Below are 13,401 nucleotides of genomic sequence, written 5' to 3' on the forward strand. Positions count from 1 at the left end.
TAATACTCGAACGAGCATCAAGCTCGGACGAGTATACTCGCTCATCTCTAATATTAAAGCATTTGAAGGTTATAACCACTTATGGTGACACAGGGCAGATTTAAAAATAAATAAATAAATAAAAAAATCGGGGTTGGCCCAATAGCCAATCTGAGGTCCAGAGCATTCTGGAAGAGGTTTTCATCCAGGATGTCTCTGTACTTGGCATTATTCATCTTTCCTTCAATTGCAACCGGTCGTCCTGTCCCTATAGCTAATAAACACCCCCATAGCAGAATGCTGCCACCACCATGTTTCAATCTTGGCATTGTATTTGGCAGGCGAGGAGCAGTGTCTAGTTTTAGAATTAACACCAAAAAGTAAAATCTTCGTCTCATCAGACCAGAGAATTTTATTTCTCATAGTCTGAGAGCCTTTCATATTTTTTTTGTATGCAGGCTTTCATATACACTCACTGGCCACTTTATTAGGTACACCTGTCCAACTGCTCGTTAAGACTTAATTTCTAATCAGTCAATCACATAGCGGCAACTCAGTGCATTTAAACATGTAGACATGGTAAAGACAATCTCCTACAGTTCAAACCGAGCATCAGTATGGGGAAGAAAGGTGATTTGAGTGCCTTTGAACGTGGCATGGTTGTTGGTGCCAGAAGGGCTGGTCTGAGTATTTCAGAAACTGCTGATCTACTGGGATATTCACGCACAACCATCTCTAGGGTTTACAGAGAATGGTCCGAAAAAGAAAAAACATCCAATGAGCGTCAGTCTGTGGGCGGAAATGCCTTGTTGATGCCAGAGGTCAGAGGAGAATGGGCAGACTGATTCGAGCTGATAGAAAGGCAACAGTGACTCAAAATCGCCACCCATTACAACCAAGGTAGGCAGAAGAGCATCTCTGAATGCACAGTATGTCGAACTTTGAGGCAGATGGGCTACAGCAGCAGAAGACCACACCGGGTGCCACTCCTTTCAGCTAAGAACAGGAAACTGAGGCTACAATTTGCACAAGCTCATCGACAGTAGAAGATTGGAAAAATGTTACCTGGTCTGATGAGTCTCGATTTCTGCTGCGACATTCGGATGGTAGGGTCAGAATTTGGCGTTAACAACATGAAAGCATGGATCCATCCTGCCTTGCATCAACGGTTCAGGCTGGTGGTGGTGGTGTCATGGTGTGGGGGAATATTTTGGCACTCTTTGGGCCCCTTGGTACCAATTGAGCATCGTTGTAACGTCACAGCCTACCTGAGTATTGTTGCTGACCATGTCCATCCCTTTATGACCACAATGTACCCAACATCTGATGGCTACTTTCAGCAGGATAATGCGCCATGTCAAAAAGCTGGAATCATCTCAGACTGGTTTCTTGAACATGACAATGAGTTCACTGTACTCAAATAGCCTCCACAGTCACCAGATCTCAATCCAATAGAGCATCTTTGGGATGTGGTGGAACGGGAAATTTGCATCATAGATGTGCAGCCGAGAAATCTGCGGCAACTGTGTGATGCCATCATGTCAATATGGAGCAAAATCTATGAGGAATGCTTCCAGCACCTTGTTGAATCTATGCCACGAAGAATTGAGGCAGTTCTGAAGGCAAAAGGAGGTCCAACCCGTTACTAGCATGGTGTACCTAATAAAGTGGCCGGTGAGTGTATCTTGAACAAAGGAGAGGCTTCAGTCAGTGCACTCTACCATAAAACCCTGACTGATGGAGGGCTGCAGTGATAGTTGACTTTGTGGAACTTTCATCTCCCTACGGCATCTCTGGAGCTCAGCCATAGTGATCTTGGGGTTCTTCGTGATTGCTTAGTTTGGCTGGTGGGCCAGGTTGAGGAAGAGTTGTCATTATCCCAAACTTCTTTCATTTATTGATTACAGGGGCAACCATGCTCTTAGGAACCTTGAGTGCTACAAAAATTCTTTTATTACCTTGGCCAGATCTGTGCCTTGCCACAATTGTGTCTCTAAGCTCCTTGGGCATTTCCTCAGATCTCATGCTTCTTATGTGCTCTGACATGCACTGTGATCTGTGAGATCTTATATAGACAGGTGTCGCCTTTCCTTTCTCATATAGTAAATGAAGTATGAATGTATCTACTTTTTATGAATAATTAAGTAAAATAAAGTCTTGAAGAAAAAGATTTTTAAATAACACTGGTGCCGAAATCACCTTTTTTCACTGAGTACTTTTGCTAATGAAGACCAATCAGTTTACTTAAACACAGCTGTACTCCAATAAGAAGTAGATGCATCTCAAGGAAGATCAGAAAGAACTGGACAGCATGTGAGTTAAATATAAGTGTCACAGCAATACTTATGAGCATGTGATATTTCAGTTTGTCATTAATGTACCAACTGTCTGTATATAATAGCCCCAAATTTGTGTCATATGAATATTATCACAAATAAACATGATTTAGACTACAAGACGGTGGACATATTTACCTTTAATCAACTTCACTTTTAAGTGAAGGTAATAATCAGAAATTACAAGGGAAAGTATTACATTTATATGTTGAAATTATCAAAATGTGTGTAAGAAAACTATCTTACAGTAAATTCATTAATACAATAGTAAATCTGTAGAAATGCTTTGTCACCAGATGGCACTGTTGCTCTTCAAATGATTTAAAGAGCCACTGCAGAACTTTTAGGTGCAACATTTAGTTTTATAACAAATGTCTGCAGAAAATAAATGCTCCAGCTGCATGCTGGGTGTGATAAATAATTAGACAAATGTTTAGAGTCATAAACATGTAGTTGTGTGTATTCTTTCAAGCTAACCATAAATAATTGTGATGTTACAAACCGCATCATGTAAGTTTTCTAACATGTTAGCAGGGTTCAAGTGTGTTCAACCTGAAATGGAAAAACTGTGGATGATAATGTGTATACATATTCATCAGAAAATAGCTGTGTGCATGTTTTAGCAAATTTGTTTAATCTTTCCTCATGTTTGGGAGTATAAATACTGTATGTGCATACAATGTTAACATGTATTAACTGCAATTTATTTATATATATTACAATATTATGTATACAATTTCACAGTGAACACATTGGGGCTTATTTACTAAGAGTCCGCAGCCACATTTTCATCGGATTTTTCGAAATTGTGGCGCAGATGCCATCGGACAATCCGACTGATTCAGACTAAGCGCGGGATTTAACTTTCAAATTGTGTCGCAATTCAATGCACTTACATGCACCAGTAAAAAGATGATGAACTCTGTTGGACCTGAGTGGGGAAGTGACACATGCAGGAAATCGGGGGGACAATCTTAGTGAATCGTGGCACAGTGCATTATACATGGACAATGCACTTTCAGGTATCGCGACAAGACAGGTAAGTAAATGTGCCCCATTATACATACAATTTCTATTGCTTGCACATACAGTATTTCAGAGATTCAATGCAAAAGTTCAAATACAGTGGTTAACCCCTTCACAACTGCCATATACATTCTATTTGTACTTGCCCCATGCAAAAAAAATGTTTAGGAATGTCTTGACAGTAGCCATCTTCAAAAGCCTATATCTCCTGTACACCTAGTAACCCAATATAGGCGTCAAATTCATGATTGTTCATGGATGCTTTACAGAACCAGATATAACCACTATTAAAATAGCAGTAAAAAATGTTAATTCTTATATACATCTTTCTGTTTCTTAGACTGTAACTTTAACAGTGGATTTCTCTGTTTCTGTGAACCATCCAAACACAATCATGACTTTAAATTAAAGAGGAGTGTCTCCTGCTTAGTATTAATGACACCAGATTTGTGTCTTTAGGTGCCATGTTTCCGGAGATATAGGTGTTTGTAGTGTGTCACCTTCCAGCCGGTCTGCTGAAGGTAGAATGTAGAATAAGCTGCAGGAAAGTTGGCAGTAGTACATGTACCCTCTGCATCTAAGGCTTAACCTGGGAAAGGAGGATGGGGTAACACTGTACATAATTATACCATATTTTAATAAAAGTTTATTCAGTTTAACTACTTTTTTTTTTTTCACATTTTATAAAGAAAAAATATTTACTCCATAAAACGATCCCATCAAGTTGAAGTCTCACATGTCATGAAAAAACTAAGTAAAAATTGTTATGATATGTAAAGGTTTTCCAAGGATATTGTCATTTAAAGAAGAGTGGGACAGAGATGCAAAAATTGACCTGGACATTCAGACATCAATAATCTGCGTTGGGCTGGAGAACTGGCACACCCAACAGGCAGTATGCTTTAAATCATACTGTAATTTGTAGATGGCCCTAAATTCAAAAGCGCCTTCAATCATTTTTGAATGGATGTGCTTAGAGCTATGCTTATGATATCTCGCACTTTGCACACAATGAATATTGCACACAGAGCAAAAATTCTGTTCTGCAAATCTGTAATGTAATACAGTAGCATTGTAATCTATGGGATTGAAAAAAATGTTCACATATGCCCAGGGATCTTTCTTGGTTCTTAAAAAATGAATAGCACTAACCAAAAGCATATGTGACCACCAAACAAATGGGAAAATGTGACCCAATCTTCACTCCAAAAAAGGTATCCACATTGTTACAGATCTTTCTGTGACCCAGATACACTGTTACATTTCTATGAGTGAAATTCCTCAGAAAAAAAAAAATCTACATTGTGCCAAGGGTTTTAGTTGCATCACGTGAATGTGATGGTTAAAGAGTCTTAGTATCCACTAAGTTTTGGGTCACTAATTAGCTGTGGTTCCTACCTATTTGTTCTTAGCTCCAAAAGCAAGTGCCTACAGGTCTTGCATTAGTTAGATATCAAGGACCGAGCATAGAAAACAAAAGCACAAAGCTGTAATCAAGATAATAGCATGGCAGAATAGACTCATTACATAGCTCTATATTCCCATCCTCTGAACTGTGGTTTGTTTGTGAAATCTGGCCCGCGCATCACCCATTTCTAATGAACCAAGCCCATTTTATTTATCACAACCCCAATGGGAAATGGAACATTTTGGAAATACTGAAATGCTACTGATTTGGTTTTGAGTGGACACTTTGAAGTGCAAAGGCTGAAATTTGCACTCAATTACCATTTTGAGTTCTGATAATACAGAACACAGGTCAATTTTTACTTTTTTCTGCACAATGTGGATGAGATTTCTTAAAGAAAATCTACCATTTGTTTTCACGCATTATGAACCAAGCATACCTTTAGAATGCTGTAGTGACACTGATGCAGGAACATATCTTGTTTAATGCCTGAGCCGAGTAGTTCTGCTCAAAAAACAATTATAAAATTCAGGATCTTGGGAAAGCTGTGTGCCTACATTAACACATTACAGGGGGCTTCCTGAACTATCCAGACAGGAATAATCAACCTGAGCTGAATGACTCATACACCACAGCAATTGGTGCAGCAATTGATTACCTCTGCCATTAGGGACCACACAGTGATGAAGTATTCTTGGCTTATTCTGGGCAAGACAAGGCGAGAGCAGTGCATAATTAGGGTCAGGAGAATTGCAAAGCCAACCAAAGGTGCAAGAGAGCCTCACTGTGTGAAGAGGGAAGTGTTTAATATGTCACTTCCTGCCAAGCACACTGACATACATGATACAATGGCTGTAATTGCGAACTGGCCCCCATTCAGTTCAATATGACTAAGCCACATATTACATAAGGTGGCAGATTAATGGTTATGCCGGATCCATTCAATTTTGCTAAATGTTCGTAAAATGTTCAGTCAAGGGTGAAATTTCAAGTCAATTTCAATTATATGTGGATTTAACCAAATGCTATTTTTAATCTTACCAACTGTGTAATTGTACTTTACAATACTTATATGAGTCAATCCTTTTCAGTGATTAGGCATGTACAAAATTACTGTAATTAATTGAAACTTTTGATATATATATACACAAAGAACAGAAATGGGTTACTGATGGGTTAAAATGTAAGTTTTAGAACTTTGGACCTGTGTCAAATCAAAGTAAGAGTCAGTATTTCCAAATAGAGAAGACAGCAGTTAATATTCTCAGGAGTGACCAGCTTGCCAAATGTAATGCAAAAGCACAGCACAACTCAAACAAGAAGTCACAGTAGACCTTACTATCCTCAGCTAAGATAAGTACAAAATGACTGCACATTAAGGAATAGACTAGATTAAAATAGGATTCATGCAATAAGCAATGTGTAAGAGAAACATGGGGTTGTTGTGGTGGTGTTGGGTGGGAAATTGCCCTCTCTGGACTTAGAAAAGTTCTCAATATTAAAGGAACCATGAATTCTATATTAAACATTAAATCCTTGGCTGTTTTCAAATGATCCTGACTTGGCTGCATTTAAGATTTAACATTAGAGCCGCAATGTTTGGAAAATTCATTGTTCTACCGCAACAAACTAAAGCAGTCCTTTTGATAACGGTCAGAAAAATTCCATCTTTCCTGAATTTTTTTTACTCATGTCTACATACAATACAGTAAATGCTTGGCATGGCTTGGCAGAGCAGTCAATATGTAGTAAATAAGAAGTGGGAAGTTACACCCCCCAATGCCTTACCTTTATCTCCCACAGCAATTGTTATTTTAGAATTAACAAGCAAAATCCATTGACATTTATAGAATTTCCAACATCTAATGTTTGATTGCTATTGCTAAATTTGGATCTCCATAAAACAATCTAGTGATCCAGTCCATCAACTGCTGCGATTGGTGCTGGCATCTAACAGGTGCACTCCTTGGTACTGCCATCTCTGAATGTCAGTCAGCATCCGCTGTGATGTCATTGTAGGGCATCGATTGGTGCAATTACAGCTGGCAGCCTGTAGAAGGGTATGCTCTCTGAAGATGCACTGGGGTGTAGCACAACTGCAACATGGTTTTTGTGACGTTTTCTACTTGTGCACTACTTCTAAGTGATTTATGGTCAATGCTTTATCCCACGACTCCACTGAGAAATGTTGTTGCAATTCCACCTCCTACTGTCTAAATGGGTAGGACTTGGTAAATGTCTTGTGATCCGATAGTAGACTATAGATTGGTCTGAGCCCTTTACTCTCTTGTAACATTAACATTACTAGCAGATTCAGATTTTAGTTTAACTCTAAAATTCAAAAATATATCTTTCACCGGGACATTGTATGCTCTGCAAAGGGCTTGATTTGGCTCAGACCCTTTACATATCTTGGCCGTGTTGACTATAGCCTTCTCTGGGTGTAGACCTCTTCCCACCCAGAGCATAATCTATCTAGTCTGATGAAAACATTTTATACACAAGAGGTGGACCAGCACTGCCCAACAGTAACCACTGTTCAAAACATGCCAAAATATATCATCAAAAGCCACAAAAAGAACAGAGGCATGAAAAATAGATCAAACAAATAATATCTTTATTAATAGAAAAATACACCACAAAACATGCTTAAAAACCTTTAAAAATTGTGAACGAAGTCACAAATGAATGACATCCTCAGGAAAGTGCTCAACACATGATAATGTGCACTGTTCCCAGAACTCCAGCTCCCCCTACGGCCACAATATAGTATACAACAATGTACAGAAATAAATATTATCAATGGTGAGCTAATCAAATCTTTAGACAAGTCCATACAAATGCAGGATAACAACAAAAAGAGGGGTGAAACACAATAATGGATGGACACACAATTCAAGGATCAGCACAGAGCCATGTACAAATAAGAAAGTTGTATACCTAAATGCTCAGGCCATGAGAGCGGGGTGCTGGGGATAGATGCCTAAACATCTGAACTCTGGAGAGGGACTGGAGTTTGTGGAGCCTGCTTATGTACCATTTCCCAGCACATTATAATTGCTTGGATGAAGGTGTATACCACAGCAGGTGCCCCATATCTGAGCCATCAGTAGTGCTTTTAGGGAACAGTTGCCAGATATTGCTTGCTCTACTTGCGTCCACGGTAAGGACATGTCATTGCACCACCATTTTGCTGCACCAGTTACGATACTAGCTCTATAATAACTTCGGAGGTCTGGTACCTCTAATTCTCCCACCATTTTGCGTTTGTACAGATCTGTTTTGCCAGTCTACACCCTCCCCATATACAGTGGGCCTCATAGAAAAAAAATGATTGGGTAACATGCTAGCATATGAAATAAGTATAGTAACCTTGGTAGAAGTAACATTTTGTAGGCCGCTTGGTTTTTCTGAATATGTATGTTTTCCTACTTTATTTTTTCTGCAAAGGTACATAGTTAAGTGGGTATAGTTTGGAGATGGAGGTCACTAGGATACCTAACTGTATACTCTCCTTCAGCCAGTCAAAAGGGTATGTGTTTTGGAGAAAAAATAACAAAGTCCCTCTAATTAAGAAGGAAAGAGCTTGGGTTTTCTGGGTATTAAGCTTATAATACAATATTCTCCCAAAGGAACTAAGCATCGGGATAACGCCTTCTAAGGAAGTCTCAGGCTCCAACAGTGACAATATGATGTCATCCACATAGAGCAAGATAAGATGGGATTGTTGGCCAACTTGGATTCCCTTAATGTTGTGGTTCCCTCTTAAGGCTACGAACAACAGCTCTAATGACAAAATAAATATGAGTGGGGACAGGAGGTACCCCTGTCAAGTGCCGTTAGTTATGGCAAAGGAATTGGATAGGATGCCATTAGAGATGAGCGAGCACTAAAATGCTTGAGTGCTCGTTATTCGAGACAAACTTTTCCTGATGCTCGAGTGCTTGTCTCGAATAACGAGCCCCATTGAAGTCAATGGGAGACTTGAGCATTTTTCAAAGGGACCATGGTTCGGGAATAAAATGTGTTAATGTGTTAATAAAATTCTGATAAGTTAGCAGATATATGCAAACATCTGCAATCTATTCTTCACTGCTCAGCGCGTATATTATCTCCCGACAAGTTAGCAGATGTGAAGAACAGTGAAGAATAGAATAAAAACAGTGAACACAGGATCATTTGAGTGAAAAACGCTGTGAAAAACACAGTGAAGAATAGATTGCAGATGTTCGGCACATCTGCTTAATTGTCGGGAGATACGCTGTCCCGGGATCCGCTCCTCTTCTTCCACTGAAGTCTCCCTGATCTCTCTGCCCTTTCCGATTTCTCTGCCCTTCCCTATGTCTCTGTCCTGTTCCCGATCTCTCTGTGCTGCTCCTCGATGTCTCTGCCCTCCCCGATGTCTCTGTCCTGTTCCCTGATTTCTCTGTCTTCCTCCGCGATGTCTATGTTCTGTTTCCCGATGTCTCTGTGCCGCTCACCGATGTCTCTGTCCTGCTCCCCGATGTCTCTGTCCTGCTCCCCGATGTCTCTGTCCTGCTCACCGTGTTCTTCAATGTGTGTTCCGCGCGTATCTTCCGACAAGTAAGCAGATGTGCCGAACATCTGTAATCTATTCTTCACTGTGTTTTTCACTTAAATGATCCTGTGTTCACTGTTTTTATTCTATTCTTCACTGTTCTTCACTGTGCTTTTTTAATTAATTGCTCGATTTCGAGCAGGGGAAATACTTGTCCAAGCAACGAGCCGTTTCGAGTACTATAATACTCGAATGAGCATCAAGCTCGGACGAGTATACTCGCTCATCTCTAGATGCCATTTATGAAAACCTGGGCTGAAGGTTCTGAATATAAAACTTGAATAGATCTCAAAATATTCCCTCTGAAGCCCATTTCCTTCAAAGCCAAGAAAGTGAACGCCCAGTGTATGCAGTCAAATGCCTTCTCGGCATCCAGTGCCACCAAGATCAAGGGAATCCTTTTGGACACCACATGGTGAACTAAGTTTAGCACTCTCCTTGTATTGTTTGCACCCAGCCATCCTTTTATGAACTCAGCTGGTCTGGATTAGCTTTGGCAAGACCTTCATAATCCTCAATTCAAAGATTTTAGCAAAGAGCTTAAACTCCACATTCAGTAATGAAATTGGTCAGAAGTTTTGTGGTATGTCTCGTGTCTTCCCAGGGTTGGGTAAGGTAACAATTACTGCTTTCTGCATTTCCTCTGGAGTTTCCGTGTAGCTTTAGCTAAATCGTAAAAAGACTTAAGATATTTGGGGTGGATGTGAATAAAGGTCTTAAAATACTTTCCTGTAAATCCATCTCGGCGATGTGATTTGTTGGTTGCTAGTGATAAAATAGCCTTGCGGATCTCACTTTCTTCAATAGGGGATTTAAGTTCTCCTTGTTGTTGGGGAGATAGCCTGTGCATTCCTACCGTCTGAAGAAAGGACTGCATCTTTCGTAGTTATGGTTAATATATAAATGGGTATTACATGCAAATTTGGCTTAACCCTTTGGCGTGCTGTGATACGGCAGATGAGCAGTCCATTCTGGGGTCACATTAAAGTCACCCTCAAGAATTAATTCTCCCTGTTTATGTTTGTATGCTAGTCTTACCATCTTGTTTATAAAGCTAAACTGTTTATAGTTTGGGTAATACAAAAAGGAGGATAGTGTAGACTCCCTACCAGATCCGCCAAGGACAAAAATACAAGTATAGCACAAAATGGTGGATAACCTATATAAAACTTAGGTTTTAATAAACTTACTATAATAAAAGTACATAATTTATTACTGACACCATGTGAGGGGATAAAGATGCCATCCAGCGAAGAGAGAATTAATTAAATGCTCCTCTAATAAATATACTTTTTACCTAACTGTGCATAATAACATTAAATATAAAATATGAAATGCCTGCATACCTGTTAATGTGGAATATGGGCATCTGCTGTATGTGCCTCAAAGATATGCGTTCTTCAGGTATGGACATAAGGTGTTGACCTTAGTTTGATTCCTTACAATGCATGAGGAAGTAATATGGAGTGGATAGATAAGGGTAAGTAATAGCAGTAGAAAGTGGGGAAGCACTCATTTGTGTGTTGAGTGCCCTATAGATCCCTCACAAAAAGGGGGAAAGAAGTATCTATTCCACCTTAATAACCACAACACTGAGCCACAGCCCTAACTGGCTGCCACCCCATATAGAACCTCTCCCTAGTATGGGCCCACTGTCCCTGGTTAAAGGGATGGGGGAGGGGTCAAAGATCAAACAAATCTGGATAGAGTTTCTCAAAGGGATTCTGGAAACTAATATTGTGAGTTGCAGTGAGAATCCCTAGACAGAAAAGGTAAACAGTTCAAGCATTGAATAGGCAGGTACATAGGTTTTTAGGTCAAACCCGGTCAATACCCTACATGACATGTTTGGCCTATAGAGATAGGCTCATCAGGGGCATGATACAACAGTGAATCCTGTTTCCAGGCTAGTGGCAATGTGCATCAACAACAGGAGACAGGTGAAAATGTACAGGTCAATGACAGTGGCCAGATATAGAGGGTCCATTCAGGGATAATACTGATTAGGACCTAGATGGTTTAGCAACCTAATAGGATGCCATAGTATAGGGCAGTGATGGCTAACTTTTTAGAACGTGAGTGCCCAAACTTCAACCAATGGCCACTTATTTTTTGCAAAGTGCCAGCACAGCAATTTAAGCAGTAATTTATTTCTCCTTGTTCTTTGACAACTTTCAATCCTTCAGCCTCCCAAGGACACCAACGCAGTTGAAAGAAGGAGGGCAAATTCATCTATCATTGTAGGAAGATTCTGCAGGCAGATTCTTTGAGTCCTGTCTGGTGAACTTCATTCTGGGGTGATGTCCTGGGTGCCCACAGAGAGGGCTCCAAGTGCCGCCTCTGGCACCCGTGCCATAGGTTCGCCACCACTGGTATAGGGCAAGGTGTGAGTGTGTCAGTGGATCACAACAGGGGGCACTTAGTAACCTAGTAACTTAGTTACTTTTTTTTGTCTGGTTTCTTAGTCCTATTTGTCATGGATTCTCCTTGTGTTAAATTGCACCTGTGCCTGATAGTCTAACATTGCTCCCTGGCGTGGTGGATGTGATTTTATATTTTTTTAAAGTCGCAAATTTTTGTGCAAAAAAGTCTCACAGTGGGCGGTCCAATAAATAAATCCCCCTTTCTTTATATAATGCAAAAGAATTGCAATCAGCAGTTTTGTCCATTTGTCAAAATTTGCATAACTTTTGAGGTTTCTAAATATAGCATTTTAGATCCAAAATGTTTCTTTTGCACTGCATTTTTCATTTCTGTCTAAAATAAACTTTCTAAAAAATTTTTTAAATGATTTTTTTTTCAAGATTGATAGACAGGTCAGTGCTGTCTAGCATTTGTGACTCATGTTTTTCCAGCATCATCATTAATTTAACATGTGTTAAATTAGCAACTAGACTAACAAAAATGTGATAGAAAAGAACCTTTTATATTGAATGTAGTTTTGAAATTTCCATATTTTTTAAAGTAGCAAAATGTATCCATGTTTTTCACAGAAAATGAAGCAGGGGAGGGGTCTGGTAAAATATCACAATAAAATAAAACACATACTATCACAAAATATTAGGGGAGAGATTATTCTTTCCTTTTTCTAGTTTTCCTATCAGTCGAGTTCCTTTTTGTCTTGTTTCTTAGTCTGATTTGTCTTAGACAGATTTGCAAATTGTGCTTAAAAAAGTCGCAAAGTTGGTTGTCCTGCTCTCCCTGCCAAGGTCACCACCTGAAGCTTTTGCTAGCTTTTTAAAAACTTTTTAAAAAGTTGCAGATGGCCACTAAGACTAACTTAGTCTAAACAGCTGGATTCTTTAGATAAATACAGTGAATACATCCAAAAGCTGTGTATCACAAGATGTGGTGCAAATGTAGAAAAGTCGCATAAACATATGCAAAAAGCAAACTGCTTAAAAATGTTGTAAGTTTTTTGCAATAACATTTGAAAGAAAAATAAAGTTAAATCTTCCCCTGGTGTTTGCTGATCTGCTAATAGCTCAGACACACAATATTGTATTCAGTAATCTTTAACAATAAACTATTGGTAGTTATAAAAATGTGTGACAATATTTTGCTCCTAATCAAATAATATTTTTTCCTAGAAGAAATGATTACTCTGAGGCCAGTTCCACACTTGCGAGTGTGATGCGATGAACTCGCTTTACACTCGCAACGCATGCTGCTCGGGTCTCCCGGCCCGAACGCTGCAAACAGGAACTGAACTGACATGCTGAGTTCAGTTCCTGTTTGCAGCGTTCGGGCTGCGAGATCCGGGCAGCACATGTTGTGAGTGTGATGCGAGTTCATCGCATCACACTCGCAAGTGTGGAACCGGCCTAAATAGGAATAAAGCAAGGTCCAATTGTCTGTAGCACCAACAATACTTCAGTTTGCATATTCTGCCTTGCATGGTTTTGGAGGTTTAACTTGATTTTTCCTACTTTATTAAAACCCCTATTGCCTCACCTATATTCCACGTTAAGGACCAGGTCATTTTTCAGTTTTTTCCTTCAAAGCCTTCTACAAGCAATAACTTTTTTATATTTGTTTTACTACAGCTGTAAAGAGTCTTGTTTCTTTTTCAG

This window comes from Engystomops pustulosus, chromosome 2, assembly GCF_040894005.1.
Source record: "Engystomops pustulosus chromosome 2, aEngPut4.maternal, whole genome shotgun sequence".
Lineage (NCBI taxonomy): Eukaryota > Metazoa > Chordata > Amphibia > Anura > Leptodactylidae > Engystomops > Engystomops pustulosus.